Here is a 6,029-nt window from a genome sequence, read left to right as displayed (position 1 = left end):
CATGCCCTCTCAATCAGAAGCAAGGAAACCCAGACTTTTTTCCCTGCCTGTATCAATGCACTGGGGTTGTTTGGTGGGAACACGCAGCCCTTGTGCTGGAGTGGAGCTGCTCTGCCCAGCACTGGTGGCTGCCATCCAAGGTGGTTTTGCTTGTCCCAGTTGCCTGACAGCTGGGGCCCTGGGCAGAGCCCTGACAGCCTGGTCTTGACCCCCAGGGAAGGAGAAGAAGCCCCTGGAGAAGCTATACCAGGTGGGGCTGCTGGAGACAGCGAGGACAACATCAAGGATGACAACCTCTTCCTCAACTTGGACACTGGCAGCTGAAGATGATGAACTTTTGGCACCTTCTCCAAAGCCAGGCTCCACAGCGGATTTGCAGATGAGTCCACAGCCGGGGAAATGCTCCCAGATTTGGGCATTGCTCAGACTGGCTGGGAACAAAAGGTTCCCCCTGTGCTGGGGCAGAAGCAACTTCAGTCGGCTGCCCAGCTGTTTTTTGGCAGGGCTGGGGGCATGGGTTGTGGTGGATACAAAATGGGAGTTTGCTCCTGGCCCTGCTAACAGCCCCCACCACCCAGCATGGCCTGGGCTGAGGCTGGGGCTGGGGCAGCCAGCCCGACACAAACAAACCCCCATGGTGGGAGCAGAGGTGGGACTCCAGAACCTGTGCAGGGGCTGCTTTGCTTTGCAGGCAAGGAATGGCTTGGGCTGCTCCACATTCCTTGTTTACTTTGGGATCACTGTTATTTTGGGAGGCAGTGCAGGAGGGAAGAAAGAAAGTGTGGGCTTCTCTCCCCCATGGGTGGGATTTTCCCTAGCATGTGGGGGTTGGGCCTTCCTCAGACCCCTGACAGAGATAAGAGTTTTTTTCTTGCTTCCCCTTGTCTCTAATCACTTTTCAACAATTTGTTGTTTGTTTTTCTCGAGGAAGCGTTCATTGTAAGGTCCAGTCAGGATTGGGAAGTGCTTGGGAGCAGCTGCAGCGTGGATGGGCCGTGCCCTTGGAGAAGGCTGAGGACATCATTTGGGACCAGCTTTTCTCCCAGCAGAGGATGGCGAGAGGTGAGTCCCGGCCTGCTTGGCATGGTGGGATCAGAGCTTTTGGGAGATGGCAACAAGCACAAGGAGTCTCCTGCTCTGGGCAGCTGCTGAGGGCTGGGTGTGCTGTGGCTGGCTGCAGGCTGGGAATGTCCTGCCCTCCTGCTCTGCTCCCAAAGGCAGCAGTGATGGGCAGCTCTGGGCACGGCTCTGGGCACAGCCAGCATGGCCTGGGCTCTGTGGGCAGCTGGGACAAGGGGACAGGAGCCTTCAGCTGACGGGTGGTTTCTGGTTTCTCTCCTTGCAGCCGGGCTCTGCGGGTGCTGAGGCTGCTCTGGGCTCTGCCAGGGCTCTGCTGGGCTCTGCCCTGGGCACAGCTGGGCTGGCTCTGCCCTCCCATTGCTATGACAGCTTTGCATCAGATGAGCCCGTTTGAGCACAGTGCCTGAGCTTTCTCCTTTGGCAGGTGAGTGAGACTCTCCTGCAGGCCAGGAGATTGCAGCTGGGGTCACACATTCAATTGGCAAGGACCCAAACTCTCCACAGTCCCAGCTGACCCCCTGAATCTCTGCAGGAATGCCTGGATCTCCACTATTCATTCTTCATTTCTTTTTGGCTGTAATTGTGTAGTTTCACTCTCTTCCTCCTCTAGAAGTGCCATGAGTGGCCAAAGCTGGCAAGTGAGCCGTGTTCCTGAGGCAGTGCAGTCTGGAGCTGATGGATGGAGAGTTGCCCTTCCCACTTCCAAACCAGAGCAAAAGGCCGTAAGTGGGATTTTTCATCCGTAAGAAACCCCTGACAATTTCAGAGGGAATGTGCAGCTCATTCCCAGAGTGAGAAGGAAGGTCATCTTCTAAAGGATTTGGGGTTTGACAGAGTTTAGATTCCCAGTCCTGTCTGGAGTTGGAAGGGCCCCAATCAATTTCCTATTGCTTTGACCACAATTTAAAATAACAATGTTGGAAACAAGCCCCAAAAACTTTAAAAAAGGCTGCTGAGGTCAGTAAGATGGATCCATGCCATCACACATTTACAATGTAAATAACTGAGTTCTCTTTTTAAAAAGATCATTTACCTCTTAATGCAAAGTTACAGAAGTTGTTTCACTAACACTTGGATTTTATTTGTATCTTTTACAATTCATCTAATTGTTTTTTTCTTTTTCCTATTTTTTCTCCAAATAGAGGTCCTGGCCCTCTTCCAGCCAAAGGGGAAAGGGCCCCACCAAGCCTTGTTACCCACAGACAACATGGTAAAACTGAACACTAAAGGACCTTGTGGGCATTATTCTGGAATTAAAAAGGTGCCAGCTCCATGGACAACAGAATTATTGTTCCTAACTTGAATGAGATTGGGCTAAAAGAATGAAGAACGGTGTCACTACAGTACTACTGATGTCTGTAATTTGTACCTTGATAGTCAGCCAGAACCTTTGTTTGCCAAAACACTACAGAGTTTCACCAAGGGATCAGTCATCAAAAATGTTTTGAAAATGTAAAGACCAAGGTAGCCAAAGCACTCAGTGTCACTAATTGCTGGGTATGTTCTCAGCTGAAGCTGGGAGGAATGGGGTTCCCTTGGAGGGCTCACCCTGTGGGGTGGCCAGAACTCTGTCAATGGGCTCTGCCTTGTAACAGAGTCAGTGAAGGGACAGTTACAGAAAACTCTGCTGTGGGACACAGGAATACAATGATCAGTGTGACAGGATTCACTCAGATTTCCCATCAGGAGAAACCCAACCCTGTTATAGTTCTAGAGGCTACAGTGTCAGAAGATTTCTGTGCTTTAGCATCACTGCCAATGTCAGTAGAACTTGGGGTGCTGCAGCTGGTCAGTGTCAGTGTCACACCACTCCCAGCTGCAGGGCCACCATTTAGGCTCCTTCAGCAACAAGCACAGAGAAGACTTAGGGCCCAGAGAACATTTTCCACCCAAAGAGTGCCTTGGGTTTCAGAAAGCAAAAGATTCTGGTTCACCCTGCGCCCCATGTGCACTGCCCTGTCCCGTGGAGTTGACATGAATGAGCTGAATGGATTATTAGAAGAGGTAGCAAATGGTACTGTTAAAATGTCCAATAGCACATCCTATGAGCTCCAACAAACACAAATGTGGACTTCAGAGAACCGCATGGCCTTGGATTATCTTCTTGCTGGCCAAGGAGGAACCTGGGCAATCAGGGGACAGGGATGTTGCACTGCTAGCAGTGATGGGTTTGAAGGCCAACAGTCAGGAATCACCTTGACAGAAAGAGCAGTAGAAGAGTGGCAGAAAGAAGAAAATTTTTCTTGGTGGGATTGGCTTCATGGCTGCCAAATTAGAGGTTGCTGTGAAATGCATTCATGGCAGGGCCTGTCATCATTGCAGTGTGTGCACTTGGTGAGTTGCTGGGACACTTTGTGCTGGGAAGTGGAGTATTGAGACCTTCCTTAAAAGAGACAGTATCAAGAAAAGAGAGGCATTTGGTAAATAAGAGAGAATAGCAACAATTTAGGCATGTTTTAAAAGGAATGTGAATAGTTCTGAGTAATGAACTTAAACTGCACTTAATTGTAGAACAAGAGAAGATGCCTTTATGCCTAATACCTAAATCTAAGCTGTGTTACTAAAAGAATTGTTACGAAGGTTGTAGTTGATTGTAGGTCTCAGGACCAATCAAAGTACCAAGGTCTGAACAGGTTGTGATCAAGGCCTGAACAGCCCTGAGGCAAAGCTCACCTCTAGATGAACCTTCCAAGCAAATGTTGTATTTGTATCCACTCATTAACGAAGCATGATTAACAACATGATCCATGTATGTGTTCCTTGATAAAACATGGATTTATCTTTCTGTATTTAGAAACAGACAAGGCCCCATCTGGCCTTGTTTGGGGGTGAAGGATCAAAGTCAACTCCCTTGGTTCCTCCTTCAGCCCTGGCCAGGCTTTGGGAGAAAGCAGTCAGGAGAATGAAAGCAGATGTTCTCACACTAGCAGTGATGTCAGCTTGTTTGTTAAACATTGTAAAAGCTGTGTCCTCTCACAGCTTTGGGGTTGGAGCTTCATTGGCTGCAGAGGTGGAGGCACCTGCAGGAATTCCCAGTGTCTGGGAGTGGCTCTCCAGTCCTTGGCTTCCCCCAGCTGATGTGTGGCTGTGGATGATGGTAAAGCCTGAGGCTAACTGGTGATGGATCTTTCCTTAATCACTCAAGGCAATCTCTGGTAGCAATGACTGGATGCATTGCTGAGCTTTTTTGTAATGCTTTGCTAATGATGATGTGCTTTGCTGAGCTTATCCTTTTGTAATTCTTTGCAGCTGTGCATGATATAAATGACACAATTCCTTCAGTTGGTGTCTGTGTCTTTGGTGCTGACCCTGCCCACTGGTGAAACAGGGCCCCCTCCAGCCTAAGTGTTACCTGGGAAGAGAAAAGCCATCACTCCAAATGTCCCCCCTTCCTCCTTGTTCCCCCCACTTTATACCCTGAGCGTTATGCCCTATGGTCTGGGGTATCCCCGGGGTCAGTGGGGGCCACCTGTCCTGGCTGTGTCCCCTCCCAAGCTCTCCCACAGCCCCAGCCCCTCTCCAGCGTGGCCAGAGGAGGGGCAGGCCAGGCTTTGGCTCAGTGGGAGCTGAGCAAGAGCAAAAGCATCTCTGTGTGCCCAGCCCTGTGCTCAGCACCCGGCCCAGCAGCGTCTCAGTGCCAGGGTCTGTGCCATCAGTCCCTGCCAGGGGTTTCCATGGCACCTGCCAGGCCAGGTGACCCAGGTGTGGTGTCCCAGTGAGGGCTGCCATGCAAACAGTGCCCAGCACTGCCCCTTTCTGTCTGCCTGACCCGGCCTTGGCCCTGGCCCTGGTGTTTGCTGCTGGTTCCGCGGCGCCTGACCGGCCCGCGCGGCACAGGGCAGGCGGCCACGGCACAAACCCACAGCAAGGGCTCCCCTCTGGCTCTGGGCAGTGACAGCAGCCCTGAGCAATGGGCTGGCGCAGTGGGGTCGGTGCAGTGTCCATGGCAGCAGTCCCTTGCAATGGCCAGTGCAGGTTGGGATGATGATCCACCCTCACAGCCGGCCCAGGGCAGGTGTGCGGTGCCCTTCCCCACAGCCTGTCTGCACAGAAGCACTTCCAGGGCTCTCTGCATTTCCCTTCCCTCACTCTTGAGTCACTCACACACCTCCCCAGGACCCACTGGGAGCTTTGAGCTGCAAGGAGTGCAAAGCTGGTCTGTCCTTCAGGAGTTGCTCTCATTCTGCCCTGAGCCAACTCTGGATTTGTGTTCATTGCAGAACTTCCTGTGTGTCTACAGCATTCCTTGCAGGGCTCTGCCTTGGGGAAGGGGAACCTCCTTGAGGTACCTAGGGCTTGGGACACACTTGAGGAGTGTGTCTGTTTTAATTGGGGAAGCTTAGGAGTTTTAGATTGCTTCAAAAAGTAAAAGAAGAAAACCCCTCTTTGCCTGAGCGCAGCCATTTCTCCAAGCACAGCAGGTCCCAGGTGACTGAGCAGAGACAGGACGGGCTTGGGCTATGTGGAGCAAGGTTGTCCACACTGCCTCAGACCTCAAGGCACAGCTTCTCTGCCTAGGCCAGACATCCTCAGGAGAGTCCCTGGGCCAATATCAGTCGCTGAATGCTGCAGCCACCTCTGCTCTAAATAGAACAATCATAAAATATACTCTTCAAAGAGGAATGTGGATTTATTGGAAGCTCTTGCAAATAGTTTTCCATCAGTATTGTAGGAAACCTTCCTAATGGACTGCACTAGAGCATAGGGAAATCAGGGCAGAGCCATGGTTTGTCAGGACTTGCTTGATCCCAGTGAGCCCCGTGGTGCATTTAGAGCTGAGCCCTGGAAGCTCAGGGCCTGAGAGGAGATTGCGCCAACCTAACCAGGAGTCAAAGTCCAAGGGAAAACCGAAAGTGTCTCAAAGCATGAATGGGTCCCCTGAGGTCCATCCACAACACAGACCCCTCATGGACTCGTTGGAGGAGAGAATTGGAGGCCAGGATGGCACA

This window comes from Lonchura striata, chromosome 32 (assembly GCF_050655825.1).
Source record: "Lonchura striata isolate lonStrDom1 chromosome 32, ASM5065582v1, whole genome shotgun sequence".
Classification (NCBI taxonomy): Eukaryota; Metazoa; Chordata; class Aves; order Passeriformes; family Estrildidae; genus Lonchura; species Lonchura striata.
Note: the sequence above shows the minus strand (reverse complement) of the source record.